Consider the following 22648-nt stretch of genomic DNA (forward strand, 5'->3'; position numbering starts at 1 on the left):
TTCATGTCCATGGGTCATGCATGTAAGTTCTTTGGCTATTCTATTTACTATACTGTACTTTACATCCCCATGACTATTCTGTAACTACCTATTGGTACTTCTTAATCCCCTCACCTCTTTACCCATTCTCCCCCACCTCCCTCCCATCTTGAAATCATCAAAATGTTCTCCATATCTATGATCTTTGTTCTTATCTGCTCAGTTTGTTTTTCAGATTCAATTGTTGAAAGATATGTATTTTTTGGCCACTTTATTGTTCATAGTTTTGATCTACTTTTTATTAAATAAGTCCCTTTAACATTTCATATAATGATGGTTTGGTGATGATGAACCCCTTTAGTTTTTCTTGTCTGGGAAGCTCTTTATCTACCCTTTGATTCTAAATGATAGCTTTGCTGAATCAAACAATGTTGGCTGTAGGTTCTTGTTTTCATGACTTGGAATTTTTCTTGCCAATCCCTTCTAGCCTGCAAATTTTCTTTTAAGAAATCAGCTGACAGTATTATGGGAACTCCCCTGCAGATAACTAACTTCTTTTCTCTTGTAGCTTTTAAGATTCTCCCTTATCTTTAACCTTTGGTACTTAACTATGATATGTCTTGGAGTGGGCCTCTTTGCATCCATCTTATTCGGGACTCTGTGCCTCCTGGACTTCCATGTCTATTTCCTTCACCCAATTAGAGAAGTTTTCATTCATTATTTTTTCAAATAGATTTTCAATTTCTTGCTCTTTCTCTTCCCCTTCTGGTACCCCAATAATGTGAACGCTGAAATGCTTGAAGTTGTCCGAGAGGCTGCTTACACTATCCTCATTTCTTTTAAAATTATTTTTTCTTCTTATTATTCTGATTGGTTGTTTTTTTGTTTCCTTATGTTCCAAATCATTGATTTGATTCTCAGCTTCATCCACTCCACTGTTGTTTCCCTGTAAAATGTTCTTTATTTCAATTAGTGTCTCCTTTGTTTCTGACTGGGTCTTTTTTATGCTATTAAGGTCCTCACTAAATTCCTTGAGCATCCTTATAACCAGTGTTTTGAATTCTGCATCTGATAGATTGCTTATCTCCATTTGCTTACATCATTTTCTGGAGTTTTGATCTGTTCTTTCATTTGAGCCTTGTTTCTTTGTCTCCTCATTTTGGCAGCCTCCCTGTGTTTGTTTCTATGTATTAGATAGAGCTGCTATGACTCTGTGTCTTGCTTACTAATGTAGTAGGTGTCCTGTAGGGTCCAGTGACACAGCCTCCCCTAACACCTAATCTGGGTAATTCAAGGTACGTCCTTCGTGTGTGATGAGTATACCCTCTTCTTGTAGTTGAGCCTTGGTTGCTATTGGCAGATCAATGGGAGGGATTTACCTAGGCCTGTCAGCTGCAAGGACTGACTGTGACCACTGACCACCAACCTTGGCCCTCCTATGGAGAATGAGCTGTGCTAAGGCAGGGTGGTGGTGCTCCCCCATGGTCTGTAGCTGTCCACTGTATTCACAGGCTCTTGGATTTCCTGGGTGGTGCAGGGCAAGTTCAGTCCCCACTGTGTTTTGCCCAGGGCCACCCTGCCTGAGCTATAAAGCAATCTGAGATGGCTGCTACTTGTGCTGGGCTTGGAGATTCCCAGGCAAAGCCAACCTGTGAATCTAGGCTGGCTGCTGTTAGTGCTTGGCCTGGAACTCACTGAGGCCAGCTGCTGCTTGTTTGATAGGATTTAGTAAGTTGTGAAGTATGAGCCCAGACCAGCCATTCATATGGAAAAGCAGGCTGGGTGGGGCCATAAATTGGGTGGGATGGAGGATCTGGGATCTCTGAGGTAGGTCTAACAGTGTTAGCCAGGCTGATGGAGTCTTAAATATGGCACCAGCTTGCTGGCTCTATCAGGGGAGGGTTTAGAAAAGGGATAATGGCCTCTGCTGGTCTTGGTGCCAGACACTTAAGTTTCTCCCTGCATACCACTGGTGCCTTTCAAGCTGCTACCCAGGTGCTGGAGCTCAGAGAGAATGAGTCTGAGTAGGTGAGTTCAAGAGGAACTGCTTGGGGCTCCAGCAGTTTCTTCCATGGACTTAATTCCCACTGGTTTTTGCAGTGAGAAGTTGTGGAGACTTATCTTCCTGGAACTGGAATCCTGGGCGAGGGAGCCTGGTGTGGGCCTGGGACCCCTCACTCCCAAGATATCCCTTCCGAATTTTTATCCACCACATGGGGGTGTGGGACCAGCCTGTTCCGCATTCCACATCTGCACCCTGCTACAAGTCTGGATTGATGGAGTTTCTTTAATTCTGTAGTTGTCAGACTTCCATTCAACTCTATTTCTGACAGTTCTGAGTATGGCTGTTCTACATTTCAGTTGTAATTTTGATGTGGTTGTGCAAAGAGGTGAGCCATGTCTGTCTATGCCGTCATCTTGACCAGAGGCACATATAAAAAATTTAATTAGAAACAAATTTAACACCAGTTTGGGAAAGGAAACTCCTGCATGCCATACTAAGCAAAGTGCAGGGTGTGCATTCTTGTATGTCTTTGCCAAATCAGTTTCTTAAGGAACCAATATTCATGAAACAAAGTCAACACAGAAAGAACTGAATTCCATAGATACTAGGTGCTAGGGATGTAGAGGTAATTAAACCCAGTCCCCACTTACAGAGAGTCAATTAGTTGAGGAGATTGTCAACAAGTAGTTTCTTGTAATCATACACAAGACAATTTGTGGGTTTATAGCTTTAGTCACAAGTCCAGCAAAGAGAGAAATGAGATGTCTTATTCTATCTTTCCAAGAAAGACAAAGAACCAGTTGACTAAAGGTCTTGGACTCAGACTTATGACTGCAGAGGAATTAGAAAACAATGAAACATGGCTTTCCAGGTATGTTCTTTCATAGATACTACAAGTCATGTGATCAGAAGTATCTTGATCTATGATGAGAAGTTTCTCATTCCATATTGCAAAAGCATTGGTCACTTTTATTCTCTTTAATGAACTGTTTTCCATTTTTAAGTATCGTCGGCAGCCATCCGTCTCGAGAGACGATGGTGTAGCTTCTTAAGAGTCTATCTGCACCGCCGAGAATGGCTGTGCAGTCCGACTCGGGAGTGACACGGTATCTGTCTCCTCCCGTGTTGAATCGACATCTTGCGATGACGCCGGAGTGTCCTCTCCAGTGAAGCTGAAGCTACAGAGCCTGGGCAGGGTGATATGGAGGGTCTGCTGTTGCCCATGCAGCAGACCCCCCCTCTCTTCGCAGCTGAAGGGTCCAAGGGAAAGACGGAGTCAATACAGCTTGGCTTCAGGTGCGCCGCAGGAGTTGCCGGTGTTGACTACAACGTCAAACCGCCTTAGGGACTCCGGCTCCGGATTTTCTGTCGGGGTTTACTCCCTTAGCCTTTCCCCTGAAGAGGTATGCCGCAAGGCAGCGGAGGTTTTTTGGAGTCAGAGTTTTCCTTCTCTGATGTGCCCTGACTGGAAGATCGAACCAGCGACACTTAGCTCGCAGGCCGACGCTCAATCCACTGAGCCAAACCAGCCAGGGGCAATTTGTATAGTATCATCAAAAATAATACTGAGACAGGATAGAGGCCTAGACTGATATGCTCCGTCTCCCTCCACAACTAAGAAGGAATACAACATTTTTAAGTAACTACTACAGTATGATGCATTGAGTTGACAAGTACTCATTGACCAAGTAAATAACAAATGCCAAAGTTAATAAAAATAAAATTTTAGTACCAGACCTCCCACATATGCCTAAAAGTGAAAAAAAATTTTTTTTAATTTAAATAATTAAATAAATGGACTTAGATGTGGTTATGACTCTTCAGGTAACATCAGAGTTGAGATGACAAACATCAATGTATTTTTCACGCTCAGGTAAAACAACATGAATTGAGAACTAGCACTCTAGTTCAAAGTCACTTCCAAGCTTATGTGAATTACTTGAGGACAGAGGCCACATCTGATATAACTTTTTATTCTCAGCAGCTAGCATACATACACCTGACAAACAGTGGGCATTCAATATTACAGTAGATAAGTTTTCTGAATGTACATGGAAGAGAGAAAATATTAAAGGCCTGGTTCTCATCTGTATTACTTTCAGCAATTCAAACACTGAAAATATTGATAATATATTATAGCTAAGGAACTTCTATAAGTGAAGGCAGGCATCCCTGAAAAAAAAGTCACAGCACTCAGGAACAGTGGCTGCAGATACCTACTCCGCACAGCCCAGAGTGGAAAGCATGACTTGTGGGGCAGTTTGGCCCCTTTCCCATATCCAAAATAATTAGTTGCACAAACTATAAGTTTAGTTCCAAAACTGTTTGCACTTTGTTCCTCTATCAACATCTGGGTTCAGCATGACTCCTGACCTCTACCTCAAACTGGCGATTTCAAACACTACAACCTCACTTAACAAGAAAATAATGTCATTAGTCAAAGCCAACGGCACCACACAAACCAGAATTAGTAAAAACACTGCAGAGAAATGACTCTGATGACCCTATAAATGTTTCTAAACATCTAAAATATTAAAAGTACTTTTCAAAAAGAAAAATCTAAATGTATTTTCTCAGATAAAACATATTCATATTATTGAAGAGAAAGATAGTTTCCAGGAAGCTACTTAGGTAAACTAAACTTTTTTCTTTCTAGATAGAGCATAACTTCTCTCTCTGCTGTATAGTTTGGCTGAGAAAACTTGGTTCATAATCTGGGAACTCAAAAACTAATTATTATTAAAAAAAAAAAAAAAAAAAAAAAAAAGACATGTCTTAAACTGACCTAGTTTGGAAGCCTGAATGTCTAAATTGCCAATGACCTGAAACCATCCATGAGAATGGAGCTTTTGAATGCTGAGAATGTTCTTGGGGCTCAGCACAAAGATATTTGGCATTGGTGACTGTAAATATTTGTAAAATTCTGGGTTTAGACAGTGTTTGACCACATTCAAACCTCACTTCCAGCACAGTAGTGTAGGAGCAAGTTATCTAGGGTGATTGATTTGAGGGGGTGGGGAGGAGGCTGTTGGTTGGTTGGTTGAGTTTTCTGTTTGTTTTAAATAAAAAGCCAAGCAACCCAGTTCTGCAACTCAACATCTTTTTAACATTCTCTACACGTGTTTACAGTTTCAATTAGTCAGAGGCTGCTTTTAAAACAGGTTTTTTTTCCTTATCTATTTTCCCCAATTTATGCCCACTACAAAGAATAAAGTACCAGTCACAGGTATACAAGAGTAAGGCAGGAGTTGGGAAAATGAGGCCTTGGATTTCCTAATACAATTCTCTCCAAGTGGCTTTGTGGATCTGCTATAGCTCTAGTTCTTTTTCTCTCCACCTCTTCTCTTCAAATAGTTTTGGAAGTACTTAAAGGACTGCTGCCCATGAAAATGACTAGGGTTGGGAAGGGAGGACAGAGTGAAAAAAGGGGGAACCAGCAGAGGAATCAGATGAAAGGGACCAGAGCTGAAGAGGCTCATCTCAGTGAAAGCTGCAGCCATCTGACACTTTAATTAGCCAACAATTCAGGGAAGATTGGCTGGGTTCCTTCTGCCTCTTACCCACACCCTAAAAACTGAGTCATCTCAAAGTTCATTTTTTGCTCTGCTTAGATACCCCCTATCTGCTGCTTCAGAAATGTTAGATACATTTTTTTTTAAATTCATACCTGGCTATGTTCAAATAAACATCCAGAAATGCCGAGGTTTTCATTAGAAGAACACAGACAGTCCTATCAGGAGCCCCAGCTAATGTTCTGATATGTGTGTAGCAGAAAGAAGTAAGAATGTGAGAGACTATAGTGGAACCATGAAGGCAGAGAACATTTTCCCAAAAAGGGGAATTTATTTCTGAGAAACCTGAATGTGAGAAGTATATGCATCGGAAGCAGAATCACTGAAACTAACAACAAAAGCAAAAGGTACCTTGGAAAGGGTAAGCTAACAGGAATCAGTTTCATTTTAACTTAAATTTGAGAAGAGTAGTATAAGATCATAGTTTCACTTTGTTTTATCAGCAATAACCTGACAAAATAATCAGCATAATGTATGGCCAAGATCCCATGGGTAATGTAACATCTTATTCATATCTATGTGTGTCAATATATTGCTGTCCATTTCCAAGTAACAGAACGTAAACATCTGAGGTTATGCCAACTTTGGTTCTCCCCTTAAAACATTGGGAGGTTTGATCTAACCTTGAATTTTCCAACACATTCTGTAGAGACTGTTTTAGTAGAAATTTAACTAGTTTTTTATACCTTTATGAAGACATCTATTTTTTAAAGCAAACAGGTGTTTAAGGCATTCGGAATGATTTCAATTCAGTATGACTGAAGCATTAAACCCAGAACATAAAGCTAAAAACCCATGGTATCACAGTTTCCTGTCCATTTTGCTTTTCTTAGTCCAAAACCATTCCCATCTTACCACACCTGCAGCTTGTATTTATTTTTTAAACTTTATTTTTATTGCCTGCAGCTTTTTAAAAGCTTGCTAAACCTACCTGGCTGGAAGAGCTCCGTTCCTCCGCTGGGCTTCTCAGCAGCCTCCGGCTCGTACACCGAGGAGGAGGAGCTGTTTCATTCTCTCCCTCGTCCTCCGTGCTCTGCAGCTGACAGCTTTGCACCCTGCAGGACTGTTACAGGACTCGGGCTCCCAGACCTATTGGGCCGGAGGAGCAAGACCTATAACCAACCCCCTCCTGCCTTGGGTAGCTGCTGCGGTGCCCTGGAACCTCGCAGAGCTTGGGGCACAGCTCGCCAGCAGCAGCGCCGGGAGCCCCGCGTTTATTTATACAGGAAGCTCCGGCGCGGCACTTCCTACTTCCCATGTGAGTAGCACTTCAACTGCAGGTGATGGTCTTTTAACCCTGTCTGAACCGGCCGCCAGAGCTCCGGGGCAATCCCGTCTTCCTGCTCTGGCTCCACTTGGCAGGACCTCTCTCTCGTCCTTCTGGGACAGCTGCCGCAGAAATCCAGAGCAGGGTGTCAAGCGGCAGCCCCAGTGTCCTTCAGCCTGCCAGGCGGGGGCATGCCACCTCTTGGCTTTCAGAGCTTGCTGCTTCTCAGCACTGTGTCCTCCCACAGTACCTTGGTCTCCCTCCTTCCAGGCTCTTTAATTTTTTTCTTCTTCTACTTCCAACAACCCAGACCTGCTTTCCCACCTTGCCAGTCAACTGTTTTGATAAACACTTCCATGCACATCTCATCAAAACACCTTGTACCTAGTTATTCCCCATGCTATACTTTACATCCCCATGGCTGTTCTGTAACAACCAATACTTAATCCCTTCACCTTTTTAATCCATCTTTCCAGTCCTCCTCCCATCTGGTAACTATGGAAATGTTCCCTGTATCTATGAATTTGTTTCTGTTTTGCTTATTCACTTAGTTTGTTTTATAGATTCAATTGTTGATAGATATGTGTCTATTGCCATTTTATTGTTCTTTTGATATTTTCTTTTTTGTCATCGTCGTCTTCTTAAAGAAGACCCTTGAACATTTTATGTAATACTGATTTGGTGGTGATGAATTATGTATGGTATCAGATGGGTATGAGAATTATCAGTATAATCATTTAGTAAGTTATATAATGTCTAATCACTGGGGTGTACACCTGAAGCTTTTGTAATATTGTATGTCAACTATAATTGAAAAATAAAAAATGACTTAAATTTAAAAAAAAACACCTTGTACCTGATTTGTCCTTTTGTATCTAATGATAAAATGAAAACTCAGACAAATGAAATCAAGACCATCTTAGTTTACCCCATAAAATACACACACACCTTTATGAAACAACAACTTTTGCCTGAAATGCTTTGTCAACAAATTATGTGGGAAACAGTAACCTAACAAGTTGTACTCTCGATTAAAGAAAATGTAACAAAGTAATCCAGAAACTATGGGGGACTATGATGCACCTTCCTCTCTCCAAAATCTTAAGCCAGTTTGTGTAATGTTTAAAAAGAATATATACCTAGTTGTTCCCCAGATTTCAAAAAACAGTCCCAAATCTGTTGCAATTTAGAAATGCCTTTACTCTGATACAAGAATCTTTACGTGCTCACTCTGCAACCTCACTCTACTTTTTCGACTGCACACAGTAATGTGTTGCTTCCTAAAAGGAAAGGACTAGCAAACCCTTTGTGAAAGGGATCTGAGCATGCCAGCGAAGGAGGAGCACACAGCAAACTGCTTCTCAGCTCTTTCCATGTTGCAGAAAACCTTCAGGTCAAAGCCAGGTGCTGAAGAACAGTGTACCTGTGTGTGGGGGGGTAGGATAGGCAGGAGGACCAGCCCACTAGTGGGAGGGGAAAAAAAGCAAGTGGACAAGGGAAATAAGACACTAGGAATTCACAGTGGGGACACAAAGTAATAGAATCAGAGGATATTTCACTTTGAAAAGTTCTCCTAGCTAGTTTAGTATAAATGCTTAATTTTAAAAATGAGGAAACTGATGTCCAGAGAGATTTAAGTGTTTGGCTAGAACCAAATAGGGGACAGAACTGGAATGAGACCTAAATCTGTCTTAGATGAAAAAGGTACATGTTAATGAAAACCAACCCACAGATGTCTAACTTCAAATTTAGCAGTAGCTTAGGTTCTAAGATAATCAACCTCAAGGTATTTTCTTGGTGTAGTGACCACTGTTGATGCGTATGAATCAAGAAAGACAAATAAAGCACCTTTTAAGAGGTGAGTTTATTCATTAGTGTTGATGCAAAAAGTACCAAAGTTCCACAGAGTCCACTTTTTAAATACCATGCAATTGATTTATAATCTCTTATCAATGGGATAAAGGAAGAAGTTGCTGCCAATATGAATGAAAACATGGGTTAAGCAATTACCAGGCCACCTGTTGTTGGAACTGGCAAGAGGAAAGAAAAATATATTGTATAATTTAAAAAATCAGCATTATTTTCAACCACGCAAGTTTATAAAAATTGCATTCAAATTTTAGTTGAACTAAATAAACATGTAGAATTAGTATTATGTGAACAATTCTTTCCAATCTACCTAATGAGTCCGCTGTATGCATTCATTCATTCCCGCAGGCATTTATTGATCTCCCCCCAAGAAAAGCGCTGGATACTTGGAAGGCAAAGACAAGTTGGATGTGGTCCCTGTCCTCTGAGAGCGCTCAGTCCTGGGAAGAAGTCAGACAAGCAAATCAATTACCACGGTATTCTGATGAGTGATATGATAGACTTACACATGACGTGCCATGGGGGTACAGAGAAACATAATTTAATTTAAGGAAAGGGGTTGGTAAAAAGAATCAAGGAGAGCATCTCTGGAAAAGTGACTGAAAGCTGTGTCCTCAGTAGCTAATTGGGGAAGGTGGAGAAAGGTAAGCTGGTCAGAGGCAATGGCCAATGCAAAGGCCTAGAGATGTGAGGCTTTAGGTGATTCTTTTCATAATTCAGATAGAGTGGATGCACTCAGAATAAAAGAACGGGGGCCTGAATTAACAGTAGTGACAAGTGGCATGAAAAAGAAGGAAACAAATGGAGAGAGATTTCAGAAACAGAACTAATAAGACCTGACAGATCTGACTTAATGTGGGGGATAAGCGAGAGAGGAGAGCCCAAGCTGTTGGTGCCACTGAGATTGGGAATAAAGGAGGAGCAGTTGTAAGGAAAATGACGATGAATCCATTTTAATTCTGCAGGATCTGAGGTACCTCTGGGACACACTGGAAGACTTGTCTAGAAGGCCGGCAACAGAGAGAGATGTGGGGTAGAGAGTCTTTTAGGAATTACCATCCTTTAGGTTGTGGCCATGGATAAGATGACCAAGAGCTGAAATCTTCCACAATAGCTGGCATGCTGTTGAGAGAACCAGACAGAGGCTTTGGACCCATACAAACTCTATCACCCATGCATTATTATGTAAGTTCAAACAAGTTTTTAACATACCCAAAACTCAGTTTTCTCATCTATAAAATATGAATGATGACATTCATCTCACAGGCTGTTGTGAGGTTAAATGAAATGACACTATCTAATTCATGGGGTGCTGCAGTGAATGTCACTTTCTGGAGCTGTGCAGTACTGTACACAACCCGCTCAGCTGTATAGCATGGCCCTGTCCTACTACACAGCAGGAACTCAATCAATGTTCTTCATCTAAGAAGAAAGGAAAAGGGGAAGTGAAAAGAAAGGGATCATAAAAGAGAACCAAAGGAACATCAGCATTTAAAGGGCAAATTAAAGAGAGGCCCTCAAATAAATCTAAGAAGGATCTGCTTCTTTTAGACTGGAAAAATGAATGTAAAATTTGTTATCTCAGACCTAGAAGTAGAATCCAGCCACTATAATCTACAAACATGTTTTTTATCATTCTAAGCAATGACAGACATAATATTACAAATTGTTTACCAGAGATTACCGGAGTCAATGCTGACCTTCATCATAATAAAAAATTATTTCCTAATCAGAATTACAGACCTTCCTAAAGAAAAGGCAAACAATATCTTGACATGAATACTAAGTAGTTCAAATTGTAGTAATTGTATTAACTTCTAAGATACCTAAAGTCATATTAAATAACTAACTAACTAAATAAATAAATCCAAAGCATAGTTTCCCTGCATATGAGGCAAAACTATATAGAAATATATTTACTATATCACTAGATGTTTCTGTGTAAGATACATATAATAATATATGCCATGGTATATAATAGACAATATCAATAGATAGTAGATATATACTATAAAATTCACTGTAGTCCTACATAAGAAGAGAATCAATAAGTGGAATTTATTCTTTGGAAAATATTCTCTTTAATATAAAGAAAATTCAAGATTCATTCTTGTGCTATTGAAGTTAACCTCCTAATCTATCTTAATATGTAAATTATGTAACTTATATGTGACATCTTAGTTATATTCTGTGTTAAAACAAAAAAATTTTTTAATGATTTGTTCAGTTTCAAGAAATCATATGATAGAACACAAGTATTGAGAAACCGGCTTCTGCAGTAAGTGTAATTCTTTCTCCACAGAAAAAAATTTAAGGCAAAGGTCATGGTGTTCTGCCACTGACTATGTGGTGACTTCTCATTTCCAAACAGCTACAATTTCATTTGCATTTTTCTGTTGTATCTAGTGGTGCTCAACTGATACATTCAAGCCAACCTTTATCAAGGATATTGAGTATAGAACTAAGAATAAGACACAATACAAAATGAGACTAAGAATATTACAAAATAATGTGATGTAAACTATGCCAGAGATACATGAGATTGAAATGGAAGTCAAACTGCATGGGAAGTCAAAATTTGACTCGGAAATGATCATCCAGTTACCTCAGACATGATAACTAAAGTTTTTAAAAAGCTGGGGACACGTCATTTGGTTCTATTTCATACATACAAGAGCGTCTCAACAGCTCACAGCTGGGCCCCAAGAAGAAAAACTTGACCAGAATGCAGTCATGGGCTGCATAAGACTTTTCAGTCAACAATGGAACACATACATGATAGTGGGCTCATAGATTATAATGGAGCTGAACCAAAAGCAATAAATGAACAAACAAGCCAAACAAACAAACAAACTCACAGACACAGACAACAGCATGGTGGTTACCAAGGGAAAAGGGGATGGGGAAGGTAGTAAAGGGTAAAGGGAGTCAAATATATGGTGACAGAAGGAGAATTGACTTTGGGTGGTAAAGACACAATGCAATATAAAGATAATGTATTATAGAATTATACACTTGAAACATATATAATTTTATTAACTAATGCCACCTCAATAAAATTAACTCAAAAATCATCTGTTAAATTGCACATTAGGAAAAACTGAAATATACATAATATTTTAAATGACCTTTATTTTAACTGGTGACAAATAAGTATAAAGGAAAATTAAAATCATCAATAAACTCTATAGTATACATTCTTTAAAAAGAAATAATGGAGCTGAAAAATTCCTATTGCCTTGTAACACCGTAGCCGTCATAACATCACAACGCAATGCAGATCTCATGTGTTTGTGTTGATGCTGGTGTAAAACAAACCTACTCTGCGGCCAGTTGTATAAAAGCATAGTGCATACAGTTATGTACAGAACATACTTTCTGATAATGATAATAAACAACTATGTTACTGGTTTATGTGTTACTCTACTACACTTTGTTATTTTAGAGTGCATTCTTTCTATTCACAAAAAAAAAAAAAAGAAATTTGCTGCAAAACTATGCCACGTTATGCTGGCAGCAGCTGCATACATCTCATGTTTACCCTGTCTCTTGATTGCAACATTTTCTCTTGTGCATGATTTAATCTCATGCTGTTCTTTACACTAACATGCTGTACAAGCTTGTAGCCTAAAACAACAGGTGTGTAGTAGGCTATAACACCTAGGTTTAAGTTCACTCTATGAAGTTGGCACAACAAAGAAATCACCTAAAGAGGCATTTCTTGGAACAGATGCCCACTGTAAAGGAGCGCATGGCTGTTACCTCAAACTGTCACTGCTTTTGCACCACAAGAGAACCCACCATGACCCCAGATGGAGAGCTGAATGAGAGCAAGATTCCAAAGGATTCAATTGTTCAAGACTCTTAACATCCCACATATAACACCACTAGAAAGCTGGGCTTACGAGCCCAATGAGAAAATGTATTTCAGCACTCTTGTTCATCACCTAACTCTAGAAAAAAATGACTGCATTAGCCCTGAATTAAGATTCTCCACTAAAGAGTCAGATGAAATAGTCTTGAGAATCCTTATGTTTGCAAAGTTTGCATCAATCCTTCTACTAATATTATTACCATCTCCTCTAAATTCCTGTATTTCAGACAATCAATGAAAAAAAAATCCCCAAAAGTGTTCCCATTTATTGTCACCCCAGACAATATACTAACTGGTGTACAGGACATGAAGAGCTCAGTTTGCACATCCATATCCTATACGATACAAAGGGCTCAGCCTAAAAATCAAACTATTTCTTGGTTTAAATCATGAGGAACTTTATTCTTCAAATTAAGAGTCCACTCTACAAGGACCAAATCACTCACCGATGGGAATTTTATAGATGTTAATTTTCCAGTATAACTTCATTTTAAAGGCAATTTAAAAACTTTTCTTTGTAACACAGATGTTTGATTCCCTTTTTTTCCTGCTTTCTTCCTTTCACCCTACTTGTCCCTCTTCCTGCAAAGTTGTGAATCATAAAGTCCCCAGTGAAATCAGAAGCCAGATAAAACCAATAAACACTATCATCTGCAACAGATCAAAGAAACCAAAATCAAGGGCATGGATCCCAAGGCTAAATGAATGCTGGATAGAGAAATGCAGATACTTTGAGAGAGTCGGATCCTATTCTGTATTCTACAATAGAAAAAAAGAAAAGAAACCTACGCTGGGAAAGTCTATTTCACTCTCATATCTACCAATTTCATCTGAAATCCTCCATATCCTCCTAAGACTGTCTTAGAAGGGCTGGTTCAATATACAGTATTCCCTCACTTATCACGGATATTACGTTCTAGAACACCCCCCGCCCCCATGAAGTAGGAACATTACATTTATTCTACACTCTTAAACCTGCGTAACTTTAACAACATACATATACAGTACCGCAAAATCCCATGATATAGCAAAAAATCCACGATAGAGAATTAAATATAATATTGTTTACAATCCCGCGATACAGTGAGACCGCGATAAGTGAACCGAGATGTAGCGAGGGACTACTGTAACTCCCAGAGCACATGCCACAGCACAGCCCTCACAAGGAGCACCACAGAGATTCTGCTAGGTATTAATAGTTGTAGCAAAAATCATAGACTCTGTACAACAATGCCTTCCTGCATTGCCAAGAAAATGGAATGTCAGAGAGATCTCTTTTTATAAATCAGAGCTCCTTAAGTGGATCCCTCTCATTCCTCCTGGCCCTGGGAGAGGAATCATAATTGATTAACTGTATGAAGATCGGTTTCAATAAGCAATAATTGAAGTCATGTGATATGACTTTGCAAAGTAAAATACCTTTTTCCAAGGGACTCACAATAACTTCTAAACTCGTACTATGCCTGACCCAAATAACTATATTTATCTCATGGAAGTCACTGTGTCACTAGTTGCAAGTAATAAATGATCTCATAAGGCTAGTACTGAAGGAAATAAATTTCTGCCCAGAGTCATTGCCTTTCAGATACATAGGTTTTTCTTCCTCCTCTAATTCAGCTCTCACTTTATTCCTCAACTTGGGCACCCATGGGGCACTCTTTTTATATGTCTAGGTCTCTCAGTAGTCTGTGAGAAGAGCATCATAATATATTTTTTCACCTTCCACTCACATCAGCCCCATCACCCAGGTACCAAATTTAACAGCCTCTGGTGTCTTCTAAGCATTTTTCTCTGTGTTCCTTTAGTCATACTGAGGTATGCTAACACGCACACACACACACAAACACACACACACACACACGCACCATTTGTCTTAGCTCTGTGAATTGTCTTTTCATATTCTTTGTCCATTGTGCTTTAGTATATGTAGTTTAGTTTTCCTATTTATAAGAGCTCTTATAAATATGAACACTTGGCTGCAATACATTTTACAAATACCTTCCCACACATAGGTAATGTCTACTGATTTATTTTATGTTACTACTTTCATAAAATGGTTTTTGATTCTATTTGTTATAATATCCCTTCCTTTTCTAGGGCTTCTAGTTTTAAGATTTCCCAAGCTTCAGATTGTACATGTGTGCTTTCCTAGATATTCTTGTGAGATATTAATTGGTTAAAATGGGAAGTTTTATGTTATGTATATTTTACCACAATTTTTAAAAGAAAGAATTAAATTAAGCATAGATTTTTTTTAAAGTCAACCCTAACTTATTCCTAATTGTCAGTAGCATCCAGTGATTTCTTAAACCCAATGAGGCTCATTACTGATATTCAATACTTTCAGATTTTGTCTTTAGATTTAGATATTTTATAACTGCTCTGATAAGCATTAGTGAATAAAGATGAATAGTTCAGTCATGTGAAACCTGAGAAATGGGGTGAGGAGGAGAGACTCACTTATCTCCCTGGGTAACAGTGAGAACAAATAGAAACAAATGATAGAAACTTTGATTCAAGGTCTCTAGGCCATTCTGTGGGAACTAGGGGGCCCTTTCAAGCACTTGTCCTTCTTTCCTATGACCTCACACACACACTGGCCCCCCTCCTCAGTAGTTATATGGAAAATCGCATATCCAGATTGTCTTCTCTTTGACCAACAGAGACAAAACTGTTCAGAATAATCGATGTTATTATTTACATGTTGTTACTTAAATTCTGAGAAAATAATTCCAACCTTTTCAGCCTGCAATTTTTACACATACTCCCACAGGACCTTGGACAACATACATGTTGCAGTACCTACCTACAGCTACAAAAACCGGAGATGAGAAAGCAGATATCATCGTCAAATAAAATGCTGTCACCTGGGGTGGCTGACTGCCCAGCTCATACTGACTGCTTTAGTTCAACAGTTCAGATTGTTCGAGCTGTGCCTTTGACAGCATACCAGTTTATGCCTCTTACCAGAAAGCATAATGACTTCACAGTCGATGTTCCCAATGAGCAAAATGGAGATACTGTGAGCTACAGCATGCCCTGAATTGCACTATGCTTCATTTTCTACCTCATTCAAATATCAGATGGAGGTTGAAATGACAAAGGTGTGAACACTACTACCACTATTCTACAAAAACTGAATAAACAGTATTGAGCCCCCTCTGAAAACTAATCAAAAACTATATTACTATAGCAATGCTACCTCATCGGTGTTTTTACAAAGATCATCTCATTGAATAGTTATAACAACTTTTCAGTTGAAGTTTTATCATTCCATTTTTACAGATGAAAAACCTGAGCACTATAAAATGAAACCTCTTTCTTGAGGTCAAACAGGCAGTTACTCACACAGCTTCCACTAGAACCTAATAACCAAGTCAAGTGACTTTCTGCTAGAGTACCCATGCCTCCCAAAATAAAGTTATAGGTGAAATCAAGCTCTCCTTGTTTTCGGATCAGAACCTTTTTTGGAACGAGGGCAAAAATAGAAAGTAGATGCAGAACTTTTAATTCTATTTTTAAACATCTACTTAGGGCCAAAGGCCAGGTGTTATGGCAAAACATATTAAACACTACTGGGCAAAAGCCCAATCTTGACCAAGAAGAAAAATATAAAATATACATTGGGAAAGGAGTCTAACACGTCTGAGTATATTAGTTCTCAGCACTGGCCTTCTCCAAGAAGAAAGAGACAAGTTTCCTGGAAGAGTAAACAGTCAAAAAGAATGACTCAAAGACTATTTTAGTACAGGATCTTCTTTCAACCGTTTTGTCCATATGTTTGCTAAGAATGTAAAGAATTCTGGGTCCAAGTCAGAAAAGGGGGAGAAATCATCCACTAAAGCCACATATACAGGGGCTGCGATTACATTACACAGCCACGCAAACAGAGACCAACACGTGCCTTCCCGTTACGTGGCACCTGGCTGGACTGCTGTGCAGTCATGGCATCTCACCCCTGGGAGGTGAGTTCAGGGATTCAGCTAAACCAATGGGAAGTGCTGGAAAATTCTTTATTCATTTACTGCAAGCTAATCTAGAACAAACTCAAAGAATTACATGCAAGAGAAAAGCAATTAATAAATATTTTGAATGAAGGCACTGACTAATGACTATAGGTATTTGTTAAATATTGCAACCAGTCATTCTACCCTGCCAACTGCTCCTCCGCAGACTCTCCTATCCTTCCTATGGGATTCACAAAGGACATCCAAACTCACTACTCCCTACTCTACCCTGCCCTTACTTTTGTGGCATCTAGAAGCCCTGCACCTTTCAATACCTGGAGCCCACACCCATCATTCACAGGCATACCATTCTCCCTACCTCCTTTGGAGTGAAAGAAAATGGAACTTACAGGGAGCATCAAACTTGATAGAAGTTCAGTAACCACTGAAAGCTAATGAGTTAGGGCTCCAGACACAGAAGAGTCCAGATCCCAATTTTAAGGGCAAGAGAATTTCAAGATTATAATTGCCATTTCAGCTATGGTGTAGTCCAAATGCTCATTTGCAGTTTGACTAGAAACCTAAACTAGCAAGTATAATATTGTTTCCCAAGTAAAATGAGTTCCAAATTCTAAACTTACCTGTAAGCAAACTTTTGTAGCATTTAATGCTCATAAGATTGGATCACCTGTCAAGAAAATGCAACAACATTTGTCCTTAAGTTCCCTTCTCTTTACAGCTGCAAAAGAATCTAGAAAGTGTACATGTATATAACTGAGTGCTGAGACCTGACCTTCTTCCCTAGGAGCCATGACAACATATTGGCCAAGCCTGTCCTAGTCTTGTTTTCCCTTCAAACAGCTATAATCATGGGTCAAACCTGGAAGGGGATCCTTAGACATCTCCATGTAACAGTTAGAATACCAGAATGGGTGGTAGTCAAACCAGATGAGTAAGAAAAGACAAGAGTCAGACATTCTACCAGTAAAGAACTGTACCTCCAAATCCCATGGCAGCCATGGTTAGACAATGTAATTCTGCCTCTGCTGGTTGGGCCCAGAATGGATGTTTGTCTGAAATAGAGCCAATCAGGTCTTCTACCAGGAATGTGGAATTGGGATTTAGAGACAGCTACTATCTGTGCTTGGTTAAAGCTGTGCAGCAGCCATATTCCATCACCTATATGAGCAGCAGAAAAAGCCAGAGAGAGAACAATAGAGCCAATGTGCAAGAGAAAGAGTGAGATAAGAGTCAGAGAACAAGAACAGTTTAACAGTTCTCAGTTATAGTTCCTTCCACAAGCCACCCGCATTCCTATATTTAAGCTCCTAAAGACACTTCTTGTCCTTATAACAAATTTTTGTTACATCTAGTTCAAATCAATTTCGGTTATTTGAAATCAGAAACACCCTGATTGAACCATATTGCCATAAAGGAAATCAGCACCATGCTACAAATAGAGTATAGACTTTTGAATCAGCCAATGCTGGGTTCCAATCTCGGCTCCACTGAATAAGATGCTGTCTCATCCAGAGTTAAGTTCCCTAGTCTCTCTCTGAGCCTTGGTCCCCTCACTTATAAAATACAGATAATAACCGCCATATATAATTGTTGTGAAAATCAGAAAAAGTATATATAGAGCCTCTGGCACATAGTCATCATAAATTAAATGATAAGTTCTAGTAGAGTTCATTGGAGCAGTCATCCTGGTATCACCATGATATCTCAATAGCAGTGTTCTATACAAAAACTAGAACTTATGAATACAGAAGATGTTTTCCTTACATTCTGTACTTTACAAAATAATTCAACCCAAGTATCTTTACTGAGATATTCTAGTATGTGCAAAGTATGGCTTGGTTTTAAAATACTTTTTCATGTAGCATCTACCACAGCGTACTTCTGTATTTGTGGGGAAAGTCCTGGGGAAATCCCAGTAGCAATTCTAACCAGAGGATCAGTTCCTTCTCCATCAGTTTACACACTAGAGCAATGGTTCTAATCCTTGTGAAAATCATAGACCCTTTTGGGAAAATGATAAACGTATGAGCTCTCACATCACAAGATTCACATATATACATGAACTTAAAATTTGAACATTTTCCTGTGTGCATGGTGCAGCTGAATTTCACTCATGAATCCCCAAGGATTGAGCAATCCAATAATCTTATTTATTTGACAGTTCTTTAAATAAGTCTATGTGTCACAATGTACCCCTAGGTATGATCCACAGACAAGAGATAACCTGCACTAAGCTTCCCACCCCAGGCTAATATCCATACTGAAATGCAATACAGTAGGTAGGCACTTGTCCAGAAGGGGGATTTGCATGTCTCCCATACTAAAATATAAACGAGGACAGAATGTGTATCTTTTATTTCTAGGATTATGTTATATACAGTAAATATCAATAAATAATAAATAAATAAGCATGTAATATTTTGTAAATACAAATTATGATTTATGCTTGTCTTTCATTCAGGAAGTAGAAAATTCAAGATAGTGTGCAGGCAATAAAATGGTTTTAATCCATTTAAGAATACCCCAAAATATAATTTCCATAATAACCTTATCAGAGCTGAAGGAAGTCTCTGCTTGGTCAATTCTAAATAATTACATTTTTTGGCAATGGATCTCTTTACAATGCACAACTTCTGATTTTCTTTGATTCTCTTCTACACTAAGACATTTCTAAAACATATTCCACCATACACTCAAACTTGTGAACACACACGTACACATTAAAAATAAGTGTCAGATTTTCATGGGATTGTCTTATACCACAATTAGCCAAAATATATTCAGTTGTTGCTTCTGTATATATGTTAAGGGTAGTGATAAAAAGGATTAGAATATAGAAACACTTTGAGGCATGTACAAGGAATGCCCTCATTAAGATTTTGAATGAATAGTTAGCCAAAACACAAAGTTGAAACAAGTTAAAGATAGATACATAGGGCAAACTCTAGTCTTACCTCTATATTATTACTGCCATAATCCATTCATGGGTAATCTATCACCTTCTTACTCAAACATAGCCTTTTATTTATTCATTCAACAAATATTAAATAAATCCTTATTATGTTCCAGGCACAGTACTAGGCCCCAAAGGTAAACAAGGTACAAAGGTAAACAAGAAAGTCAGGGTGCCTGACTTCATAGAGATTATCTATCCTTTCTAGCAGGAAAGACAATTTTTTAAGTGATAATAATTGTGTGCTAAGAGATGCATACATGCTGTGAAAATACTTAGCTGGAGCCCAAACTTAGTCTAATCTAAAGCAATGATTTACAAGTGTGGTCCTCACGCCAGCAACACCAGTGTTACCCTGTGGTTTCAACAAGCCCTCCAGGTGATTCTGATTCACACCCCATCTCAGTGCTGTTAAAATAGGTCACTGATATTTTTAAATGTCCCTAGATGATACACTACTGTGGAACCAAGGACTGGTAACTACTGGTCCACAGAGTGAGGAAGGACCTGTGGATGTGACATTTAAGCTGAAATCTGGGTGAATAGGAGTCAGAAAACAAATAGGAAGAAGAGTTTCAAAGCAGAGAAAATTAGATGTTTAAAGGGCAGAGGGAAGAAACACACAGTGCATTTGAGGGATTTATAGAATTCAGGAGAGCTGGATTATAGAAAGTTTGAGGGCAAGTGCTTTGAGATTAGAGGGAAGGAATTTGACAAGATGGTAAAAGGAATCCATAAGCTTAGGAGTTGAACTAAAAGACACGAAAAGCCTTTTTAAGCAACTTGACATTACCAGGTTTTTGTTTAAATATCGCCCTGGCTGTGGGTGTTGAACTAAGTTGACCAGAAGCAAAACTTAATCAGGTGCTTCTAGGTGAGAACCTGTTTCACTAGTCCAGGTGAGAAATGATGCTGCTGGGAGCAGTGGGGTGGGAGAAAAGTAAATAGCTTCGCACATCACTTAAAAGCCAGAGTTGATAAGACTGGGGAATTAAGATTTTGGAGATGTGAGAGGTCAAGAACTCAATGTTCACTTACATATTTCTGATGAGAGCAATGAGGTGGATAAACACAAGTTCAGATTTAAGGATATTGAATTCAAGGTAAGCTATACAATTGAAAATGTCTAGTAGGCTCTTAGATGACAGGTCTGTGAAAACATCGATGTAGGAGTAGTCTGCTTATTCATGATTAATGAAGCATGAAGGTGAACAATATAACCTAAATAATTTAAGTTTGGGATGAAGAGCACTTAGAACCTAACCCTTTAGGCACACTAATGAATAAATTTGAAAGTGATAACAATGAAAGAGATAGCAAAGGATTAAAAAAAAAAAAGAAGTGGTCAAAAAGAAAGAGAGAGAGGGAATGGGCCAGAGAGTTAGGAGGGAAACCAAGGGACCAAGTGAATGCAGTGCATGAAGCCAAGGCAAGAGAAAGTTCTGAGAAGCAAAGAGAAGACTACAGACTCAAATGCTGGAAAAATTCAGACAAAGTTAAGACAAAACTAGCCCTCTAGACTGATGACATAGAGGTCAATGACAACCTGAACAAGAGAAGCTTCAGAAAGTGGGAGAGATAAATGCCAATTTGGAATGGGCTGAGAAGTAAGCAGGACGTAAAGAAAAGAAGATGGCAAGTGGACAGCATGGTCAAAAAAACTGATTATAAAGATGAGGAGCTAGATTGGTACCTACAGAGGGATGTGGAATTAATCAAATACTTTTTTAAAAAGATTTTTAAAATTTATTTTTAGAGAGAGGGGAAGAGAGGGAGAAAGAGAGGGAGAGAAATATCAATGTGTGGTTGCCTCTCATGCACCCCCAACTGGGGACCTGGCCTGCAACCCAGGCATGTGCCCTGACTAGGAATCAAACTGGTGACCCTTTGGTTTGCAGGCCGGTGCTCAATCCACTGAGCCACACCAGCCAGGACTCAAATACATTTTTAATACATGTTTAAGAGCAAATGTAAAAGACAGATAAGATACCAGAGAATGACAGGATAAATTATAGCACAAGGCCATTGAAAAGATGGAAGGAAGTGGACCATGAGTCCAAGAGATACATCTTCCTCAGGTGAGACTATGCAGTGGGGCACTTGCATCTGTATGCACTTTCATTTTAGTGTTTTCATTAGGAGACTACAAATCCTAGACTATTTGCAAATACTATTGTTAGGCTTATTATGGGAGCTGCTGAGAATGAGTCTTCTCTGGAGCATTTCAGTGTTTCAGTGAGCTCCAATATACATTCTCAGACAAGTCCCTGAGAACAGAAGAGCTGCTGCAGTCAGATCAACCACATAGTGATTGACTTGTCTCAAGTTGCTTGGGAGTTTTCCTGTTTCAACACTAAAATATCTGTGTCCCAGGAAACCCCCTCAGTCTCAGCAAACCGGAGCAATTGATCACACTAGATTTGGCTCAAATGAAGCCTCTTTGAATGTTACAAGTTTATTACTTTTGTATAAATGAGTCAAAATAACCCTTTCACACAAATGGTCAAACTTAACTTTATTTATATTTTTAATCCAAACTAAATCCTGGAATTTGCTGCTTAAGAGGTAAGGTAATACTCCTTTTTATTCCTTTCATGAGCCCTGTAAGAGTTGATGCCAATGACATGATTCATTTGTTCTATTTCCAGCCTTATTCTCTAAGAACCTGGAATGTCATGGGGTGCAAGTCCAGCTTATGGATCTGTTGAAAATTTTTCGCCTAAATGATTATTCAGTGTAAAGTACAAAAATATTGAATCTGTAACAGAAAGAAAATACTTTATCTGGCCTTTAATAATTCAAACTTTTCCTAGCTAGATAACTCTATAGGACTAAATTCCATAAATACTCAAATATGAGAATGATTTTCATTAGAATATACATTATCTAGAAGTAACCTAAAGCTAGGTTACTAATAAACCTAATGATTTAGAAGGAATAGGGAGGAGCCAAGCATTTTAAATAAAAAAGCAGACTTGAATTGGTATGGTTCAATTTTTTAAATAATTAGCTAAAATAAGATGTTTTTACAAATATAAATGACTAAATGACAATCCAAGCAAATTTCACCAAAAAATAGCAATCTCAATAAACAAATATGTACAAAAGTTAGTGCTTTTTTAGATGGCAATTAGATTTATTGTGGTGATCATTTCACAATG

The 22648-nt window shown here is 38.7% G+C and overlaps 1 long non-coding RNA gene across 1 annotated transcript; it reads left to right on the top strand.

Annotated features, from left to right (window-relative positions):
• Window positions 1–6586: 6586 nt before the first annotated feature.
• Window positions 6587–10363, top strand: LOC150015361 (uncharacterized). Its single transcript, XR_016509727.1, has 3 exons — window positions 6587–6814; window positions 9041–9168; window positions 9658–10363. It is a non-coding gene; the product is annotated as an uncharacterized LOC150015361 (long non-coding RNA).
• The last annotated feature ends 12285 nt before the right edge of the window (window positions 10364–22648 follow it).

Source organism: Furipterus horrens, unplaced genomic scaffold, assembly GCF_987537825.1.
Source record: "Furipterus horrens unplaced genomic scaffold, mFurHor1.1.pri manual_scaffold_3, whole genome shotgun sequence".
NCBI classification, from domain to species: Eukaryota; Metazoa; Chordata; class Mammalia; order Chiroptera; family Furipteridae; genus Furipterus; species Furipterus horrens.